At 42.5% G+C, this 22,981-nt stretch overlaps 1 pseudogene; it reads left to right on the top strand.

Moving 5' to 3' along the window:
- LOC105725233 (E3 ISG15--protein ligase HERC5-like) overlaps window positions 1-22,981 on the top strand; it is a 32,111-nt pseudogene that overhangs the window by 909 nt on the left and 8,221 nt on the right.

Genomic DNA, 22,981 nt, shown 5'->3' with positions numbered 1-22,981 from the left:
TTGTGTGTGTTAAGATGCTTGTGTGTGTTTGTGAGATGCTTGTGTGTGTATGTGTTGAGGAGAATAGGCATTAATCCCTGCCTCTCTCTAGCTAGGGCTATGTCTGAAATTTAAGTTTTGGTTTTGGAGGTAAGGAGGTGTGACACGCTTTTCTAGTGTTTTCTATAGTTTGGTGCTAGACCACTTAGAACTGTAGAGGCTAAGCCAAAAAGACCACCTGTATATTTGAATCTAGTTCTCCAGAGTTCCGCATTAAGGTCTGAGAGCCCAGCCTGTGACCCAGCCCCAAGCCAGACCAATCTCAGCCTCAGCCTCCATGCTACCTCCAGTCCTGGCTGGTATAAGATGCTAACTTGCTTTTGTCTTTGTGCAGCTTTTTGTTTCTGTGACCTTATGGGGAGAGGTGACTGATTGAGGGAGAGTCGGTAGTAAGATTGGATCGGGCAGTTAAGAGCCTTGTTCTGTGTTCAGATTCTCCATCGCTATCAGTTAGTATCATCCATTTTGGTATTACCTACATCAAACGTGCTGCTTGGTCCTTTTGAATTTTAATGTTAGAAAAACCATAGAACACTTGTGTGGCAGGCACCATTTTGAGAGGTCAACTTATAATCATTCATTTAATCCTTACAACCAACCTTTGATGTATGTATTGTTATAATTTCCATCTTATAGCTGAGGACATTGAAGCAGAGAGGGGTTGTATGATTTATTTTTTCAAAGGCTACACCTAGTAGGTGGAGGAGTTGGGGTTCAAGCCCAGGCAGTCTGACTCAGATAACACACTGGTAATCACTAATAATACCACCTATGTTGGGAAGTAAGCTGGGTTATAGCCAGATAGCCTTGGTAGAGGGTACCTTGCAAATACTTTTTTCTTTTTTTGGAGGCAGAGTCTTGCTCTGTCACCAAGACTGGAGTGCAGTGGCATGATTTCAGCTCACCGCAACTTCCACCTCTTAAGTTCAGGCAATTCTTCTGCCTCAGCTTCCCAAGTAGCTTGGACTATAGGCATACACTACCACGCCCAGCTAATTTTTGTATTTTTAGTAGAGACAGGGTTTTGCCATGTTGGTCAGGCTGGTCTTGAACTCCTGACCTTAAGTGATATGCCCACCTTGGCCTCCCAAAGTGCTGGGATTATAGGTGTGACCCACTGCACCCATCCTGCAATTTCTTACTTTTGATAGTTGTGATTATGTGTTTGTATTTGGTGGCTAACAGAGCTCATGTGACATTACTAAAGAGGTATAGCAAATCTTTTGGGAATTGGGCAGCTCTTAATTCATAGCAGGTAAGGGAGCACACAGATGTACTTGAGCACATGGATATACTTGAGGTGGAATGAACTGTACACTGATAAAAGAGATCTAAGAAGGACAGAGGAGGGAGCTTGGCAGGACTCAGTAGCTGTGTAGGCTTTACAGAGGTACACATACCTGCCTTTAGTTTGGTAGATAGAATACCTTGCCTTGAGAACAAAGGGATCCAACCCAATGACAGAACCCAGAAGGCTCAGGATGAAGGAGGACTTTCAAGGCAATCCAAATTGTGGCATGGGGGCTGCCTGGAGCAGTTCACAGTTCAATTTTGCCTATTAAAAATGCTTTATTAGTTGCCAATTTAAGAATACACACAAACTACATATTTCCAGATTGTCGTGAAAGATGGAAGATCAGGCAGTGCGGGGCATCCATTCTCACTTGCCAATGATTGTCTTCACTGGATTGCAGCTCTTCTCTTTAGATGAGGGATTAGAGTGATAATAGGATTGGGATTGGATTGGACAGTTAATAGCCTTGTTCTGTGTTCAAATTCTTCATCACCCTCCCATTTCCTATCACCACTCACTCACATGACCTGCCTGTCCCTGCCAACATTTGCGTAAGCAACCCTTACTTCATCTTATAAATGTACAAATGGAGGACTTGTGTGGTGAGTAGTGAGAGCTAACCCAGTTTTCACCTTGGAGTTGCTGTGTGAATATCTCCCCAGTCATTTGACCCTTTGGATGCATAATTTCTCATGCCATAAAGGAGCTACATGTGGCTATGACTTGGACCATCTGGGCTTTTGGCGATGTGGCTTATTGATGTTACACTACCCCCTGAGATTATGAATAGACTGGTGAGATTGGTTTAATAGAAAAAGCACCAGGTATGAGAGTGTTTTGATCCTCTTTATCTTTCATGAAGCCATTTTGTTGCTGTGGCTGAGGCCTTGAACCTTGAACCACCAGGATGGGCACAACTGCAGGAGAATCTCCAGAGGGGAGTAAGACTGTCCTCAAGACCAGTGTGGCCACAGCCTCTGTCTTTCTTTCCAATACTCTTCCCACGATCATCCAACCATGATTGGATAATTCCCAGGAAATCCTTTGATTCTTTGGCTGAAATCTTACACTGTTATTCCTAAAGCTCTTGAAAATGTGCATTCCATTTTGTCTTTCCCATTTCTAAACTCAAACACTTTCATTTGTAGCCTAGTGGCCTCTGTCACCACCACTTAGGATGGTCTCCATAAAATCTGAATTTCCTTTCTTTTTGCCTAGGTGAGAGTCAAGGATTGCTTTTGGACTCAAGCAATCCCCTTGCCTCAGCCTGCTAAATGGCTGGAACTACAGACCTGCACCCTGTGCCCAGCAAAATCTGAATTTCTTGATCCCCACTCCTGATTTGATAAAGGGATGGGCAATTTTCTTTGGCCAAATTGGCAAAATAAACATATTTCCTGTGGAACCTTTTTAGAATAAAACAGATCTGAATTTGCTTTCTATTCTGCCACTTTTAAAACCTTCAAGCAAGTTACTGAACCTTCCTGATCCTGTTTTGTACGACTTGTGAGATAGGAACAAGTTCCATCTTGCAGACTAGCTCTAGGAATGAATGTTATTAGGATGAATGTAAATGTATCTACTACAGTTCCAGGCACATCAGCGGGGTTCGAAAGTTTTAGTTTACTGCCTCTATTATGGCCTTTTGGAGCTGATGGGGTGGAGCTTATTCTTAATTGACCAATTTATAAGTACTGTGAAGATGTCTTTGGGAAACCAAGAGAATGGGTGCCTGAGAGGAACAAAACACTTAGGGCGAGTGTTGCTCCAGCGTTTGTAAGCAGGTACAGGAGAGTGGAGGAATTCCAAGTGGAGGGAAACAGAACAAGATAAAACTTTTACTAGTAGTAAAGGAAAGCACACAATACTTTTTCTTTCTTTACTCCTCTGAAGGGCACTGACTTCCTTTTCAGAATGGACACTCAATAAATGCTGTTGACTGACAGGCCACGGAACGTTATAGAAGGTTTACAGGGCAGGGAATATAATATTAATATCCACGCGATGTTTTTGTGTTTTAATTTTGGTGGAGGAAGGCTGAAGCCTGGGGCAAAAGCTAGTATTTTCATTTGCTTCACCTGAAGTTATATTGGCAGGGGCCCTCAGGGTAAAGAGGAAAAGGATTAGGTTTGGGAGTGGGAAAGGGTATGAAGAAGCTGTAATAAAATACATAAGTGCAAGAGCTTGAGGAATAAACACAGATGAATTTCAGTCAGAGAAGAGAAGGATCCAGCATAAAGACATTTTGAGGGGAAAAAAATACACCCGTAGGGTAGGCTTTGCTGAATAAAAAAGATAATGTGAGAAAAGTAATGAAAAACTTTTAATATCGTGTAGCTCCCTAAGAGGTGTGCAGATATTGTTGTCTTACGTTGATTGAGTCCCCACCATGTACAGGGCTGGTATCTGCGTGAAAATCTAATGTATGAAAATATGTTTGAGGGAAAAGATAAACCTAACGTGTGGAGGCAAATGTGGGTTTTGCTGTGGTAGGTGGACATGTGTAAGAAGTAAGTGAATGATTATTTGAGTAGTAAAGTCTTAAGCTTGGTATTTACACTATCATAGTCACGACTTGTCTAAAGCAAACAAGAGAGCTGAGCTCTCAGGAAAGAAATTTGCATTTCTCATGATGAGAGTTTAGATTAATTTATAGCATGAACATACACTGAAAATATCCTTATCTCTTGTTTATCAGAAATGTCTCAAGAAGAGCCCTGATGAAGATACCAATTTATTCTTAAATAGTAAATTTATTTAGGGTTTCTTTGCCACCATCAACCCTGTTAATGGTCACCTCTGACACAATTATTAAGGCTAAACTCTGATAGCCACCTAAGGTCAGAAATCACAAGTACATTTTCCCCCAGTATCAAATGAGACCTGATGATGATAGCTGTGAGTAAAGAGGCTGCTGAAATGAAAAGAAACTCACTAACCTTACCCCTGTGGTCTGAATGTTGGTGAACTACTGTCAAAGCTGAGAGATATTAGGGACTACTAAAAACCAAAAGGGCGGTGGGGCACAGTGGCTCACACCTGTAATCCCAGCACTTTGGGAGGCTGAGGCGGGTGGATCACGAGGCCAGGAATTCGAGACCAGCCTGGCCAACATACTGAAACCCTGTCTCTACTAAAAACACAAAATTAGCCGAGTGTGGTGTCCCACTCCTGTAATCCCAGCTACTCTGGAGGCTGAGGCAGGGAAATCACTTGAACCCGGGAGGTGGAGGTTGCAGTGAGCCGAGATGGCGCCATTGCACTCCAGCCTGGGCAAAAAGAGTGAAACTCCATCTCTAGAAAACCCAAAAAAACAAAGAAACAAAAGGGCTACTTCCAGAGTTTTGAAACTTCCAGTAGGAAAGGATTTCCCATAAACCCTCCTAGTTTGGCCCACACTCCTGGTGCTGGTGCCGGCATTCCTTCCACGACATCTCTGGCTGAAGCCCATTTCCTCAGTAGGAATTGGGCTGGTCTAATTATTACAAACTTACTTAGTTTGGAATGATTTGAAATCTCCTTATCAACTCTGTATCAAACTTCCAGAATATTCCAGATTACATCTACTTCATATATTTACAGATAGTTGAAGGTAACTTCATATTTTTATTTGTAAAAGAAACCCTATTTTCTTTAGCAATTTTCTCAATTCTTACTATTCTCTGCACCCTTGTATAAGTCAGGATTGACTGGGCTTTGCTGGGGTAACAAATAACCCTATTACCGATGTTACTTGAAATTTTATTTCCTTAATACAATTTGGGTAGTTTTACTGCGTTTTTGAGGGCTAAGATATGCAAGATGAGGTAAAAGTCTCTAAGGAGCGAAAGAATGAGGTCATGTGTTCAATTGGTGTTAAACTACTTTCTATTTCCTCTGAAGTGGAAAGTTTTGCTGAATATTGATGTTCACTTTCCTCTCTGATAACACTGTTAGTTTTCATTTGCATAGTGTGTTTCACTTTTCACATCCACTGGAGCTTCTGCCTTTGCTGTCTCCTCTGGCTGAAAGATTCTTTCCTTGCATAGCTACATGGACCCCTCCCTCACAATGACTTGCAGTTTATTCCTTAAATCTCATCTTCTCTGTCACATCTTCTTCCAGCACTCTATCTGACATGGCAAAACACACAGGCAACACTCTTCAAAATAACTTCTGCTGTTCCTTGTGTTAAACACTAATCACTAACATACTTGATATATTTATTTCTACACCATGTTTATTCTGTGTCCCTTTCCATTTAGATTAGGTTCCCTGAGCGGTGGGTTTTGTTTTTTAGTCACTGTTGTATTCTCAGTCCCTGGAACCATGCCTGGCACATGTAAGTCCTACAAAAAGGCTGAATGAATATATGTGATTGTTTCACTGATGTTTTTGTGGTCAAGTAAGATGGCAAGTGGCAGCAGAGGCCCTTTTCTGGTGGGTTCTTGTTTATTGTGGCCTTCTGAAGAGAGGTCCAACTGAGGGCTAGGCTCATTTCCTTGGGATGTTTGGTCCTATATAAGAAGACTTAGCTCATCTCTTTATCTGTTGCTGTGGCTGGAATATTCATATAGGCTCAGACACGGGCACTGAGCCATCCCAAGCACTAAGCCTCCTTGTGTCTCCACTCCGTGGATATCCACTATCTCTCATCCTCCTGAAGAATGAGAGAGAATAGGGGAAGATGGAAGTGTCACAGAGACACCTCCTGAAGAACTTTCATACTTCAGGGGGTGGCTAGGCATGGTTATTTTATAAATTATACTTTCTGAAGGATTGTTAGTTATCCAAGTTGAAATACAGTAAGATAATACTGCCTATATAGACAAAGAGGTGCCATTGCTTGTCTCAGGGGTGCCCAGGTGATTAAACTTGGTGCACACAGGGCAGAGTTGGAAGCAAGAGTGAGTGTGATGAAGCTTCTGGTGTCCTCAAGAAAACCTGAGAAATTCAACATGGTGGACACTTTGCCCCACTTGGAAGAATAGAGGTTGACTTCGTGATGGTCATTGTTGACCAATATATTCAGGCTAACACTCTGAGCAACTACTCTTGTGTCACTAGGCTCATTTAATTGGGGGTAGGGAGATGAGAGGAAAGAGTTAGGCAAAGAGCAAGAGGCAGCACCACACATTAGTTTGCTGGGGCTGCAGTAATAAATTGCCACAGATTGGATGGCTTAAAACAGCAGAGATTTATTGTCTCACAGTTCTGGAGACTGAATGTCTGTTATCAAGGTGTCAGCATGGTTAGTTCTTTCTGAGGGCTGTGAAGAAGAATCTGCTTCATGCCTCTCTGTGTTATCTGAGGCTGGGTAATTTATAGAGGGAAGAGTTTTATTTGCCTCATGGTTCTACAGGCTATATAAGCATGGCATCTGCTTAGCTTCTGGTGAAGCTTCAGGGAGCTTTTACTCATGGCAGAAGGCAAAGTGGAAGCAGGCACATCACGTGGCAAGAGACGACCAAAGAGAGGACCGAGAGAGAGGAGGTGCCAGGCTCTCTAACAACCAGCTCTTGCATGAATTCATTGCTGTAGGGAGAGCGTCAAGTCATTCATGAGGGATCTGCTCCCTTGACCCAGACACCTGTCATCATGCACCACCTCCAACATAGGGGACCACATTTCAAATAGATTGGGAGGAGATAAACATCCAACCCTCTCTCCCAGCCTCTGGTTATTTGCTGGGATCTTTGGTGTCCCTGGTTTCTGCTGTATCACCCCAATCTCTTTCTTTTCCCTGACATGGCATTCTCCCTCTGTGCTCATCTGTGTCCAAATCTTCCCTTTTCACAAGCACACCAGACGTATTGCATTGCGGGACCACACTCCTCCAGTATAACCTCATTTTAACTACTGACACCTGAAAGTACCCTATTTCTTAAGAGGGCCACATTTTTGAGGTACTGGGGGTTAGGGCTTCAACATATGGATTTTTGAAGAACACTTCCACTCATAACATACAATTCAGACAGTTGGTAACATTGGGGTGTTTTAGATGTGGATGAAGGGATTGTCAGATTCTTTCAGCTCTCAGGCAAGGCACACTTGATATGCCAATTTGTGCAGTGCTGAATTATGTAGTTCACAACATGCTAAAATACAGTATTTAGAAATTTGTTATTACTTATGCCTCTAAAAAGATTTGCATAATAATTCATTCTCAAAATATGCAATTGTCTTTCTTGTCACAGTCCTGCAATCTTTCTGTGTTGCAATTGGCTTGTTTTGAAGAATAACTTTAAATTGATGAACATCTTTTTCTCCCCCCTCTATTCATATCAGATAGTATCAGAGCAATAGTTTTTCATTTGTTTATTTATTGTTTAGATACTCACTCAACAAATGTTTACTGAGTCCCTGCTTCAAAAGAAAGACAAATCAGACCTTGTTCCCTTGGACCACCAGCTGCGTGGAGCCAGACAGGCATGTTCACATTTCAGTAAAGTGCAAGGCACTAAGAAAAAAGTCTGGGCAGTTGTCAGGAGGAAGAACTCTTCCTGATTGCTCTGAAATCTCACTCTATCCTCAACTGGGAACTCAACAGTTTTCATAGGAAGGCACGGATTCTGCTGTTGTCTGCAATCTTCTCCTCGCTAGAATTCCAGCAAACCACGGAGTGAGGGTTACGACTCTTGGTTTTACACACTAACTTGGAGCTTTCCACATGAGCCTTTGAGCTTTCCTGGGAAATTCTGATCCAATGGGCTAGAGACCTCGCTTCCTCAGTAGAAGATACCATGACAGATAAGTGAAAATCATGATTCTAAACCATTTACATTCAACAGATAGAGGCCAGTGCACCGTGAGGCTTCATGAGGCCAGATTCATTCATGGCAAAGGATGACACTGTTCAAGAGAAGAATGTCACTCTTCAAGAGTAGCCAGGCACAGTGGCTCATGCCTGTAATATCAGCACTTTGGGAGGCCGAGGTGGGCAGATCACCTGAGGCCAGGAGTTTGAGACCAGCCTGGCCAACATGGGAAAACCCCGTCTCTACTAAAAATATAAAAAATTAGTTGAGCATGGTGGTACATGCCTGTAGTCCCAGCTTCTTGGAAGGCTGAGGCAGGAGAATTGCATGAACCTGAAGGCAGAGGTTGCAGTGAGCCAAGATCATGCCATTGCACTCCAGCCTGGGCAGCAGAGTGAAACTCTGTCTCAAAAAAAAAAAAAAAAAAGTAGCATATATAGGTCTAATTCATCCTACTCCTTATTTGGACAAAGGAAAGAAAGGGTGAGACCTGCTCACAGGACAACCCCCCAAGGACAGTAGCAACACGAGGGAGAGGACGGCAGTGCTCTTTTTAAGTCTCTCTCTCTCTCTTTTTTGTTTCTTTTACAAATGCCAATGCTCTCAGATATGTTCATCTGAAGTCATTAGCATCAGCTGACACTTTAATTAGCAGTTAATATTTTAGCAGAAATAAACTGATGGAATGTGAGAGGGGAATGAGGTGCACAGTGGGTTGTGAGGGTGGTGGTGATGATAGAAAAGGCCTCTTGAAGGAGAGGAGGGGAGAGGCTAAGGAGAAGGGGGTCTTGCTAGGAGATGCTGTTGTTATTTTTAATTCTGCTGCTCAAAATGTTTGTCATGTCATGGGGTTGCTAAAATTTGATCTTATGTCACCTTGTAAGAAAACAGAACAGAAGGACTTGATATAAATTTGAGGGTAAGAATTTAATCTTTCCAATTATTGCAGGAGCAACTGCTCGCTTTATTACCAAAAAGTCCAGCATCTTCCTCTCCTATAAGTTTGTACAAGAGCTACAGCAGCTGACTCAGTTCAGCGAGTAGGGGTGGTGGGTGATCATTTGATCTCCCAGCTCACTCCCGATGTGGAAGGAGCTGGATGGAGTCTGTGTGGCAAGCCTACTATGACCATAGCTTCTTGCTGTCACATGATGTCACTGCTGGTGTCAAGTCTTGTCAATGTTTGCTAGCCCATCATGCCCTGGAGGTGGCTCCGTCTCGAAGGCTGAGTCTCATTCCTGGGTCTAGCAATGATCATGATGGAGGAAAAAAGTGCTGGGGGGTTAGGCAAGTATGTGTGGTTTCATAGCTAGTACATTTGATTAAGAGAAGGCTGCAGGAGGAACAAGTACTAACAACAACAGAAACTGGCCATAAATTAAATTATCTATGGGGTCAGGTTGGAGTGCATTCTGAATTACTCACTGGGACCACATATATATGCTCCCATATTTTATATATCCTGACCTTAGGTGATCCACCTACCTTGGCCTCCCAAAGTGCTAAGATTACAGGTGTGAGTCACTGGGCCTGGCCATCTATATAGCTTATTTTATATGAGCTCCTATAATATATGTATAGATATGACAAATATATATATATATTTGAGATGGAGTCTCACTCTGTTGCCCAGGCTGGAGTGCAATGGCATGATCTCAGCTCAACCTCTGCCTTCTGGGTTCAAGAAATTCTCCCACGTTGGCCTCCTAAATAGGGATTACAGGCACCTGCCATCATACTTGGCTAATTTTTTGTATTTTTATAGAGATGGGGTTTCACTATGTTGTCCAGGCTGGTCTTGAACTCCTGACTTTAGATGACCCACCCGCCTTGGCCTCCCAAAGTGCTAGGATAACTGGTGATGAGCCACCATGCCTGGCCAGCTATATCTATATCTATACATATGTTTATGGATCCAAACTCCTGTTTTCCTGTGCAACTGAAATCCTATAAGGGCGAGGAAGATGTGATGGATACAGGGGAAAGGAGGAAGTTTATCTGGGTGGGATATGAGGACAACAGAGCCAGGAAAGTTGGCCATCCTGTATAGTATCCTATTGTCTGCCCCCTTGATTTTGATGCATTAAATGACCACTAAAATATGACCTAAGCATTTTGAAAAATGTCTCAATCTCTAAGTTAGTACAGCAACCCAAGGAAGAATCTGATACCCTTGGAGGGAGCAACTAGTCTCACTATAAAATATATGCCCTTGTCCTCATCCCCAAAAACCTACGAACCACACATATATATTTTCTTCCTAGCATCACTTGTTCTTATAGAAGGATCTAATAAACACATTCTCAGCAAAGTGTAAACAGCTGAAGAAACTCAGTGTCTTGCCTAATTTAGGAACATCAATTTAAGAGCAGTTGGCCCTTTAAGCAAAATAAATCATCTTATTAATTTTGGAATTTTAGGTAATCATGAGATCATTGTGCTGTGTTAAGTTCTTCTCAAGGGAGCTTGACTGGAGAATTGGGCCTTTCTGTAATAATGCCCTTCAATTTCTCTCTGCTGAGAACTCACCATGAAATCTGCAGCCCAGTTTTTCAGAACTGATCATGTGAAGAGTGGCTGCAAGTCTTCAAAACAATTTTTCAAAATCTGCCATCAGTACTTATATTCATATTGTTTAAATCTTGGTTTCACTGAATTTCCGTTCTTTCCCAAATAGTATTCTCAGCATCGGAGACTACAAATTAGATGAATAGAAATGGCTTGTTGGGCAAGTTCACTTTGTGTAGAGTCTTAAACTTTGTCCTTCAAATAGAAACATTAGTTTCTGGTATGAATCAGAAAATAAGTTGTTAAATATGTGTTACAAAAGGTTATGATCTGCTTTATGCAAGACCTGCACTAAGTTTTAGTAGAAACCACACTTCTCTGAAACTCTGCCTCTGCAAGTTTTACCCTTTACAACAGTTATTTATTTTAAGTAAATCTTTCGCAGGCTGGGCGTGGTGGCTCATGCCTATAATCCCAGCACTTTGGGAAGCTGAGGTGGGTGGATCACAAGGTCAGGAGTTCAAGATTAGCCTGGCCAACATGATGAAATCTCTTCTCTACTAAAAATAAAAAAAATTAGTTGGGCGTGGTGGTGGGCACCTGTAATCCCAGCTACTTGGGAGGTGAAGGCAGGAGAATCGCTTGAACCCAGGAGACAGAGGTTGCAGTGAGCAGAGATTACACCATTGCACTCCAGACTGGGCGACAGTGCGAGACTCCGTCTGAAAAAAAAAAAAAAGTAAATCTTTTGCCTATCAACTTTCTATCTCTTCTGGCTTTATTTTCTCCTAATGGCTTATATTTTATTTTTTTCCTATATATATTTTTAAGTGCCTTGACTTTAAGCATTGACCTCAAAGGAATCTCCTGATAAGTTGTTCTCTGTTCCTTCTATTACCACCCTCAAGGAGTTCACCACAGGGCACAAGATGTTCTTTCCTGATGCATTCATGACAATCCTAGTTTCTAGTAGCTGGAAAGTATCAATAAATAGATTGTGCTTCAGCCATCTCTCAGTGGAATTTAAAAAAGTTATCATGACAATAAGATTGTGAGTGGGATGATGCTGTGTCACAAGGGAAGTGCCAGCTTCAGAGAGTGAGGGGAGTGAGGGCTCCAGTCTTCGGCCCCGGCTAGGTTCTGTGCATGTGCCCAAGGACGGGCATCCTCCGTGCAGTGCTGAGTGTTGACCTGGCTGCAGATTCATTGCTGCAATCAGCTGTGCTTTGTGCTCTACCCAAGAGTCACTTCAACCTGTCTGAAAGAGGCAGCTGTTGTAAACTATGAGTACAGATCCAGGGGATAATTCTTGGCTTTCAACATGCTGTGAAGGTTTCAGCAATTAATTTCTTCTGTTCTTCTCACAGCCAAGGATTCTCCTCCACATCATTCATCTTTTTAGGCAAAAGCCATTGGTGGCTACTGAGTTATTTTCTCATTAGGTTTATGATAGGAATTACCTGATTGTGGATGGCTTGCTCTTGTAGTTCATTTTGCAGATGAATTCTGACTAGGTAAGGTCTTAGCAGTAACTTAATCTGTCTTAAGCTCCCAAGGCATAGAGTTCAGCATGGTATTTCCAATTGACACGCAAGTACCAGCTTGGCATTTTCAAATCCAGAGGCACAACTTGCTGATGCTTTAACCTCCTTGAAGTGGCTGGCTTCCCTGTGTGCACTTGGCAATATGCAAGTAACTTCACTAGAAGGCCAAACCTGGACTTTTGTTTCCAATATCTTTCTGATATGTTAGTAGGAAGGCAAAACCAAATCAAACAAACATACTACGTTTTCCCATTGGGAGATTTAACACTTGGACAAAATGGAGTCTGAAAGAGCCCTGGGTCTAGCAGGCCTCTGGAGAGAGGCTGCAAGGGCTGAGGGTGGATTCAGTCCCCCAGGATTCTTGTCTAAATCTTAGGCGCTCACAGAGAACTCCAAGGACCGAGTTGGAGTCTCTGCAGGATCTGAGTAGCATGGATCTCCAGACTGTGTATTTGGTTTTGTTTTTATATGAAACAAGGGCTGATAAATATATGCCACGAATAGTGATTTAGCCCTCCTATATTGCCAGCTTAGAAGTGTTCCTGTATTAGTGTATTTGCCAGGCCCACACAGCTGCCGCATCAGTGAGCAAAGGAACAGGAATGCCGTAATCTTTTGGAAACAACTAGAGTGGGGTCAGTGTGGGTTGGAGAAGAGGAGCTGTGTTCAGATGGTCAGTGTTGCCTGGTTCTCAGGAGGCCAGTATAGAGGTCTTGTGTCCCCTGGTCCTGGGAGGCAAAGCTTTCCAACTCCCAGAGAGGCATAATTATGAAGTGCTGGCTTGGAGGAGACTCCAGGAAGTGGGCCACATTGATCTTGAGTGTTCTTAGTCTTCTTCGTGATTAGGAAGTTACGTTATAATGGATCATCCACTCCTACACACTCCGTGGTGCAGAGGAGACACTTAATATTTGATGGGGGAAAGAATGGATGAATGACAAGTGCTGAGCACCCCTCATGTTGGTGCTCTCCTTTTGTGGTTCTACTCACTCTAATTTTCTCCCTTCTTTGGACTCCTTAGCAAAACTGCCCTGCTTGTTTTTTCTTGTTTGTTTTTTGTTTTTTGTTTTTGAGACAGGGTCTTGCTCTGTCACCAGGCTGGAGTGAAGTGGCACAATCTTGGCTCACTGCAACCTCTGCCTCCTGGGTTCAAGCCATTCTTCTACCTCAGCCTCTTGAGTAGCTGGGACTACAGGCACCCGCCACCACGCCCAGCTAATTTTTGTATTTTTAGGAGAGATGGGGTTTTACCCTGTTGGCCAGGATGGTCTTGATCTCTTGACCTCATGATCTGCCCACCTTAGCCTCCTAGAGTGCTGGGATTACACATGTGAGCCACCATGCCCAGCCCCTGCTTGCTCTTCTATTGCTGCTGCAGTAGCCAGCTCATTGGAACAGAATCTGAACAACTCATGCTCTCTGAGCTGTAATAGTAGATAATGAATAATTTAATGTGCTACCCCAAAGTGGTTGTGCACATTTTAATAGGTGACACATAACTGGAGACAGAGTAAGTAAGGCAGGCCTTCACATTGGTCCCAGAGTGCCATTTTCATCAGGAGGAGGTCAAAAATGAAAATGACAAAAATGAAAAATTGCTAATGAAATTCTGTGGTTCTCCTAAACAGTATTACCTAGTGAACTTCCACGTCTCCTTTGGCATAATTTTCTTCCTGGATAGGCTCCTAGATGATCTGGAAAAGGCTGTGGACCCGTGAAGTGACTGAGTCACTCTGAGGGAGTGTCTTTATGTCTCAGTGCAGGACAAGAGTTGAGATCATCCATGTCCCGGCCTGGCCTTGGGCAGTATTTGGAACCAGAAAGAGCAGGGTTTGGAACTGAGAAACATAGGATCACTGCCTATATTTAAGAAATTTTTAAAATAAAATAAAATGTATATGTGCCTGGTGAGTCTTGGAAATAATTTACAGCTCTGACAGCTGCCCTTTATGGAAGGTATGTGCTGATCACAAAGTCATAACCATCAGTTATTCAGAGGTGGGGAATGAAGAGGCCAGCCAGTTCCCTCATGGCAGGGGTGAAGGGGCTGAGGTCTGGCTAAGACAACTTGCCCAAGTTCACCCAGCAAATAGCCAAATTGTGTCTTCCCATTCCTAGGCCAGTTAACCATTGTTCTGCACACCCATTATCCCAATTCAAAAGCAGAGCTGCCTCTGAGTCAGGCTCCTCACTGGGGCTGTGGGGAATGTGGGTGTCAGCACTCTGGGGTTGCAGAGGCAAGGAAACAATACCAGGTATTTTGTAGCAGGTATGTGCTGAGTGTTCTTCTCTCACTCTCTGCATTTGGGGCATTCAGCATATAATCCTACAATTAGCTCATTAAAAAAATAAAAACTACTTGCAGGTCACCTTTAAAACAAAGAGAGAAGCAATTTTGAATTTAGCAATTTTTCATTTTTGACATCTAGCACCACCTCAAGCTTTGCAGCTACAAATAAGCTGATGGGGAATGGGTCCTTTTATGCACATTTGAAGAGAGAAGGGCTATACATTATGAATAGAACAAGGATAAAGGAATTGGCTGTGTAGTGCAAGATATTTTGAGTACATTAATCAGCCCATCTCTTTTAGAGTGAGAATCATTTTTTAAAGTAGGTATTAAACAGAATGCAAACAATTTGTGCGAGGCAAGTCTGCTTGATACACGATGGATGTATGAGGGCAGAGGGAGGATGAGGAAACACAGGGAGTGAAGCATTTAAGATGGAGTTCCTTAGGGTAAAATAACGCAAAGGAAAGAAATGGTGTTCGGAAGAAGGATCAAGATGATATTGAATCCTACTTATATGGCTGCAGTGCTTCATGCATTGCTTCATTTACTCACTCCATGAGCAATAATTAGGGCCTTCCCTATGCCGGTCCTGACCCTGCAGAACTCACATTCCAGGGGACAGATACCTATTCAGATAGTTTCAGTAGGACTTGCTATAATATATGGAAGCCACCTCAGTTAGGAATGCCTTCCTTCATAAGTAACAGAAAACAATAATGGCATAAATCGAATGCAACAGGAAGTCTGGAAGCAGGCAGCTGCTGGTGTGGGTTTAAGGCCTCAATGACATGAGGTCTGTTAGTGCTGTGATTTTCTTGGACTCTCCCCCAGTGTTTCAAGATGGTCACCATAGCTTTAGAGTCATAGCTTTCAGGGTGGAGGAGAGAAAACACCAGGGATGACCAGCTCAGCTTGTTCATCAAGGAAATAAGGGCCACTCTATGAGCTCCAGAGCAGACTTTCACTGACATATGCCCAAACCATGTCCAGTGCCACCCCCTTCCTCCCATCAGCTTTGAGGGGAACAAGAAAATGAGAGTGTAGAGTTTCCAGACCTCCACTTCTCCTCCTTTCTAAACCTTGCCTACTACACCAGGAGGCTGACAGAGAAAAGACATCAGCGGGTCTCCTTGCTCTTGGGTTTGGGCAATGGGCAGCAGTGGACAGATGCAGAGAAAGAGGAGAACGAGGGTGGGGTTTCGGTTGGGTGTTTACTTCCCTTGCTCTCTCCCTTGTGGCAGCAGCAGGCTGCATTTGGAAGCTTCTGTCAGGTAGTCTTCTCCTTCTGGGCTGGCATCAGCCAGCTCCCCTTTCCTTTATGGGCCTAGAGATACCCTGTGTCTCTGGCCCCCTGGTGCTGCAATATCCATTAGGCTTTCTGTACTGCCACTTCTTTGTAAATAGTCTCTTTATGAAGCTCTTCTTAAATGACCCAATCTGAATGTACCATCTATTTTGGTGGGAACTCTAACTGATAAAATAGTGGGGTTGGGAAACAGGATTCTCTTAGTCAACCAACATTGTCTGTTAGAGGTGCCAAATTCCCTGGGTGGGCAAGGGGGGTGGAGGGTGTCAGAGAAGGGTTCACAGAGGAGCTTATATTTGAGGTAAATCTCAAGATGTAGAATTTCACCAAGTAGAAAAGGGGTCAGAGGTGGAAGAGATGTAGAACCTTCTAGAAAGAGGAATTAACACATGCAAGACTGTGGGGATGTGAGAGAGTGTGGGAGAGTGGAGAGAGGCCCATGAGGCGCACATGGAGCATGCATCGTGAGAGTTAGCCTTTGGAGCTTTATCCTAAAGGTGTATAGGGTTTCCTTAAATGATTCACGAAAGGTGTGGTTTAAATTGTGTGTGTGTGTGTGTGTGTGTGTGACAGAGTCTTGCTCTGTCACCCAGGTTGGAGTGCAGTGGCATGATCTTGGCTCACTGCAACCTCTGCCTCCCAGTTTCAAGCAATTTTCCTGCCTCAGCCCCCTGAGGAGCTAGGATTGCAGGCACACACCATCATACCCAGATAATTTTTGTGTTTTTAGTAGAAAAGGGGTTTTGCTATGTTGGCCAGACTGATCTCAAACCCTGATCTCAAGTGGTCTGTCCACCTCAGCCTCCCAGAGTGCTGGGAATACAGATAAGAATCACTGTGCCTGGGCTTAAATTGTATTTTACAAAGATGATTCTGGCAACACCATGGAGGATTATTGGAGTAGCTTGAGAAACCATCCAGGAGAAACTTTAGGAAGTTTTCACAGTTTTTCTCCATCAGACACTAAAATCCTTAACTAAAAACAGCTTTCCCTGATGATCTTCTCCAGCAAAATGACCTCTTCCCCCCAAACAGTCGCTACATACCCTATTATATTCTGCATTACAGAGTATAGTAGTTATTGTTATACTATATTATTATAACACAATAGAATACAATAGCTTACTACATTATTGACTCCATGGGGACAGGGACCATGTCTCCAATAATCTTTGTATTCTCAGCACATAGCATGGAGCCTGGCACACATTAAACACTCAATAACAGTTTATTGGACTGAACGTAGGGATTAGAATTGTCATCTACTGGTAAAAAAGACCCATTTTACATGCTGTGACTACAGCACATCTTGATTCCCACTATAGTAGTTATCTTTCTGATTGAAAGGAGGAAGGGAAGGAGGAAGGGAGAAAGGGAGACAAGGAGGGAGGGAGGGAAGGAAGGAAGGAAAGAAAGAAGGGAGGAAGGGAGACAGGGAGGGAGGAAGGAAGAAAGAAGGGAGGGAAAATTTGGTTTCCTGAATGATGTGGATGAGAAAGGCAGTGATAGGGAGTTGAATAGGTTCCTGTGTAGACCTTTACTACACATGATTCCAAAAAATCCCAAACTAAAAGGAACAGAAGTCAAATTTTACTTTGGTTCAGTGAAACTGAAGGGGCAAAAATAGGCCAGGTAAAAACAATGGGTGCCCTAATTGTTTGCAGAAGGCTGGGTTATTCCTGCATGGGCTGGGGATTGCTGCCTGGAAGAAATCCTTTCTGAAACCACAAGAAAGGAAGGGAAACAGAACAGAAAGGAACCACAGGAAAGGCTGCACCTCGTCTTGAGCCATTGCCTGCCAGTCATCTGTTAAGAGTTGCTGTTGGGCCGGGGGTGGTGGCTTATGCCTGTAATCCCAGCGCTTTGGGAGGCCAAGGTGGGAGGATCACCTGAGGTCAGGAGTTTGAGACTAGCCTGACCAACGTGGAGAAACCTCATCTCTACTAAAAATACAAAATTAGCCAGGCGTGGTGGCAGGTACCTGTAATCCCAGCTACTCTAGAGGCTGAGGCAGGAGAATTGCTTGAACCCAGAAGGCGGAGGTTGCGGTGAGCTGAGATCACGCCATTGCACTCCAGCCTGGACAACAAGAGCGTAACTCCCTCTCACCAAAAAAACAAAACAAAACAAAACAGAACAGTTGCTGTTGGATAACAACAAGCATCCATTTTCCTTCAGTGATCTGGTAGGGAATAAAAGGCCCTCCTCTAAATCATTACCTTGATAATGTTGAAAACAAAAATCTGATCAAATGTGGCCCTAGGAAAAAGTTAAGTAGGGGGAGAAATGAAACACATTTGGGAGAGTGACTTGAAAATAGTTTTTGGTGGTTATGAAAAATGCATCCACAGATCACAAAACTTAGCATGTCAATAAAAACTCAACTAACTTGGACACCTACCAGAAAAAGGATTAAAGAACAGTTAAACCTGTCTTTAAATCATGTCTTTAATACCCATAAAGTTGTATTGGATGCGATAGGGTCTTGGGAGTTCAAAAGAGAGTTTTTCAGTAATTTTGCGTATTCTACTATAAGCCAGGCACTTGACATATTAACTCATCTAAGTCCTACAAAACACAGAGGCAGATATTATTATGTTCATCTTATAAATGAGGAAACTTCGGCTTACAAAGATTAAATAACCTGCCCTAGGTCACACAGAAAATGATGGGTCTGGAATTTGGTCTCACTGTTTGTCTATTATCAGTGTCTGTAAACTTGGCCTGATACTTTGATGCCTTCTATGCAACTTTCATGGTACTTGCATTTTCTGTATTTCCTCCCATTTACCCCTATTCTGTGACTTAGCGTGATTTCAGATGTTTGATTCTGTGAGAGGTTAGATTTTATTCCCAATGACAGCTTTGGTTGTGACTTTGCATCTTGAATTTTAAACCTTCCTTAAAGAAGAAAAATTATAATTAAGACTCGTGAATTATTCTTTGAAATAACATAATTTTTCTTTCAGGTTTTTGGTATAGTTTAGATGATTTATTGTGTATTTGTCCTTGTAAGTATTTGTTTCAGGAATAAAAGAGTGACCCTTGTTACCTGGCCTGTGGTTTCATTCACCTCTTTTTGCTTTTCATCAAAAGCCTATGACTTATCTCGGGATGTGCTGGAATTGGAGAGTAAGTAAAACCCCCACTAGGTCCTGGTAAGAGCAGCTGGTTCTTTAATGTTTATCAGGAGTGGACTCGGAGCCTGGGAAAGTGTACATGTGCTCATCAGCAATCAGACAGGAGTTTCTTATTTCTTTTGGGTGCTGAAATGCAGGATTTCTTGCTGATGATAATAAATGTGGAGTGCACCAACTCAGGGAGCCAGACTCTACAGCCTGAATTGCTGGGCTTTTCATGGTTCGATCCAAAGCTTCTTGGGAGAAGAGCAGCCTCTGGCCCTAGTGATGCAAAAGACTTCTATGCTTTACCTTGGAAAACTCCTCCTTTCTATGCTGTGGTCTACAGACAGTTTCCAGCCTATTGGTAGAGGTAACATCTTACATAGCACCCTCTTTGCCTGTCTTTTGGCACAGGCTCCTATGTTCTCAATGCACCTTTGCCATTGTCTTCAACCTGAAACCTGAGTGCTAAGGTGTAATTCAGGTTGTCACAAATCCTTAACCAAAGGCTTAGGAGAATTTCTTCTGAAGTCTGGGTGTATAGTTGTTGCAGTATTAATTTCCTTGGGTGATTTCTTCCTTAGTACTTGGAACTTTCTTTGGTTGTAGGGCCTATTTTATTATTTTAACATCGCTTGTGCAGTGTAGTGTGGAGGTAGCTAGAATGTGGCAATAAATTGATAAATGTGGGCTGAATAAATGGCCCCCTTGCCATTCTCCTTTTCCTTCCTTTGCCTCCTTCTTTGTTAAGTGTAGTAGAGGAGATCTTGTATATCGTCCCTCTTGCCAGGTGAGGCAGGAAGCATGTGGAAGACCCATATAGCACAGCGGCTTACTATTTCCAAGCCCTCATGTAAGATTTCTTGTCACGGCATTAAATCTTGTCAATTGTCCTATGTGGTAGGTTTTTATTATCCTCTTTCATTGCTTCCAAAATTTGGAAAAAGCTTTGCTGTATGCAGCTTTGTGTCAGCAAGGCTTTGGGGACAAGTGCTGGCTGGGCCAACAAAGGGCCAGCAGGATTAGTTAGCATGTTTGTGAAGTCGAGCCAGGAATTCAGTGGAGTGGGGAACAGAGGTGAGTAAGATAAATGTAAACCTGCCCTTCAGTCCATCTCCAAACTCCCAGTGACTGTCAAGAGATAGTGAGTTTCTCATCTTACAAAAACGGTGATTTGCTAAAGTCTTCTTTTTACTTTTTGAGCTTTTCTTTAAAAAAATTTTGTTTACTAAAAAAACAAAAAGAACAGGGCAGCTCCCAGGAGGGACCTGTATTGCGTGGAGGAGGGGCAGCTCCCAGAAGGAGAGGGGCAACTAACCAGGCAGAAACAATCAGTGCCTTCCACTGCCCCACGTGCCTTTAGAAACAAAGAACTTGGCTTCCTACACTCTCAGAGTGGCCAGAGTAATAAGGCCCATCCATTGGCCAGAGTAACGACTCGGGAGCACCACCACCTTTGGGGGCTACCTATGCCTATTTAATTTCTTGTGCACAATAATCTATGTGATTCTGCAGATGACTCTAATATTAAAAAAAAAATTTGACTTTTAATTTTTTGGGTACATACTAGGTATATATATTTATGGGATACATGAGATACTTTGACACAGGCATACAACGCATAATAAACACATAATGAAGAATGGGTTATCCATCTGTCAAGCATTTATTCATTCAGCTGCAAATAATCCAATTATATTCTTTATTTAAAAGTATACTGTTAAGTTATTATTGACTATAATGACTATAGTCACCCTGTTTTGCTATCAAATAGTAGATCTTGTTCATTCTTTCTAATTTTGTTGTACCTTTTAACCATCCCTATCTCTTTGCAAGGCTCCCACTACCCTTCCCAACCTCTGATAACCATCTCGCTAAAATATTAAAAAATAAGATGACTGCTAAAAGCTCAAACAAATTCAGGCAGCTAGCATTTGGGTTACAACTAACGTCAATCAGAGAATAAGGCATTACTGTGACTCCAAAGGCATTTTCTTTCAGGCATGGACAAAGAAACTGAGTGAGCAGGCATGCATAGGTGTGACTGTGACACACCGGCACTATTTTCTTATATGCCTCATGAAAATCTTTTCCAATGTTCTCTCGTCACGTCCAAAACAACTGTTGCCTTTGGCAAGCCCTGATTTCTTTTTTGCTATTTAGTTGCTTTTAGTTTGATGGAGAGGAAGAAAATTCAGAGAAGGGTGGTGTGCAACTTCCAGAACCAAAAAGAAGCCAAACACCATATGTAAGTAAATGATGGTTTGAAGAACTGGAAAACTGGAATCTAAATAAATAGAAGGAATGCCCCTATTACAAGTTCCTGTTTAGCAAAAACTGTTGCCTTAGGGAAAAAATCCAATCACCTTCCTAATTATCCTAAGTCTTTATGAGTGAAACACAGTATTCACATCAGGGGGCCTGTTATTTAACCTTCATCCTCCTTTATTCACCCGGCCTCCTAATCCTGGATTAAATTTCAAACTGATAAAATGCTTTTGCTAGCCACGTTAGTGCAATAAACACAGAACTGTCTGCCATCAGGAGATACTTATATTCTTTTAGAAAAACAAGCAGGAAACGATGATGATGAATACCATTTGAAAACTGAAGGGAAAAAAGAAATAAATAAAAATAATAAAAATGTATTACTGCAGGCAATCCGTGAACTTGGGGGTGGGTGGGTAACAAAGGATTTCTGGCTTTGATTCATACCTTCAGAGAGGTTTCCTTAATGACTGCTCTTTTGTGTCGCCAAAGCCGTGTTCATTTATCAGTCTGTGGTTTAATCCAAACCTATCAAGATGAAAATTCAAGGAGGATGAAGGTTAAGTGACAGACATCCCGACTTGGAAACTACAGAGTTGATAAATGTCTACAAAACTTGACTGTAAAGGCTGAGAGGGAAAAATCTCTCTCCAGGAGGCACTAGAAAAAGGTGATTGGGTGGGGGTTTGGGGGTGGTTAGAAGAATCTGATTGAAACACAAGGAGCATGTTTTATTTTAACAATGCGTTTAATTAATTGTGAGTCAGAGGAAAATTCTGAACCGTGTCTCTCTTATATATCAATGCCGATAAATTTGAGGTGATAAGTATATTGTAGCAGAAAAGCAAAGGCATTAATCATGGGGAAATGGGTTTTAATAAAAGAGTAGGATGTCTTTAGTAGTGTTGTTTTGCCCGTCACTTTCTTCTTATTGGTACCTTTTCCTTTCTGACCTCAGGATGCTCAGTGGTCCTCACCATCTCCTCCTTTTCTCAAATGTATGTATTTTCTCCTCTCTAAAGTGCCTCTTGCCTAGTTAACTTGGTTGATCTTGCCACATAGTACAATGTCTGGCATGTAGTAGTGAGGCAGGAGAACAGGGTCTAGAGGCAGGGAAACTAAGGCGGATTCAGGCTGACTTCCTAGCACTAAATAAAAAGGACAACTCCAACTTTGTATGCCCAAGTAACAAAAGGACCAGAGGCTACTCCCTTTGCAACCTCCCCTCTATTCTGCATAGCAAATGAAAATCTGAAAGTACCTCTGATTGGTCCCCTCCCACAACCAATCAGATTGATTGCAGGCCAAGTCTTTGTTTGCATAGGAGTGTAACTTCCTAAGTTCACTTCAGCCTCTGATTGGTCACTTTCCACAACCAATCAGATGTTTGCATAGGGTGTAATTTTGTAACTTTGCTTTATCCTCTGATTGGTCACCTCCCACAACCAATCTGACTGATGGTGGGGAGCACTACTTCATTTACATAGGGTGTGCACCAGGTAACCAATGGGAAACCTCCAGAGGGTATTTAAACCTCTAGAGGGTATTTAAAATTCTGTAACTGAGCCCTTGAGCTGCTGCTCCACTGGCTCCCACCTTGTGGAGTGTACTTTTCAGTAAGTCCCTGCTTTTGTTGCTTCATTCTTTCTTTGCTTTGCTGTGCATTTGGTCCAATTCTGCGTTCAAAATGCCAAGAACCTGGACAATTTTCAGTCAAAACCTTCTACCAGTAACAGTAGGTGCTCAATAAATGTTTGTTTAATTGAGTCAAATTGTATTTGGAGTTGCTGTCTTATAAACTGGCTGCCTCTGGTATGTTGCATATCCATGAGACCTCTTTTTACTATCCCTGGCTATTAAACTTGGTGTG

The sequence above is a fragment of the Aotus nancymaae genome, unplaced genomic scaffold (genome assembly GCF_030222135.1).
Source record: "Aotus nancymaae isolate 86718 unplaced genomic scaffold, 86718_ANA_hifiasm-v0.15.2.pri h1tg000041l, whole genome shotgun sequence".
Classification (NCBI taxonomy): Eukaryota; Metazoa; Chordata; class Mammalia; order Primates; family Aotidae; genus Aotus; species Aotus nancymaae.
The sequence above is the reverse complement of the archived record's forward strand: the minus strand, read 5'-3'. Positions and strand labels throughout refer to the sequence as shown.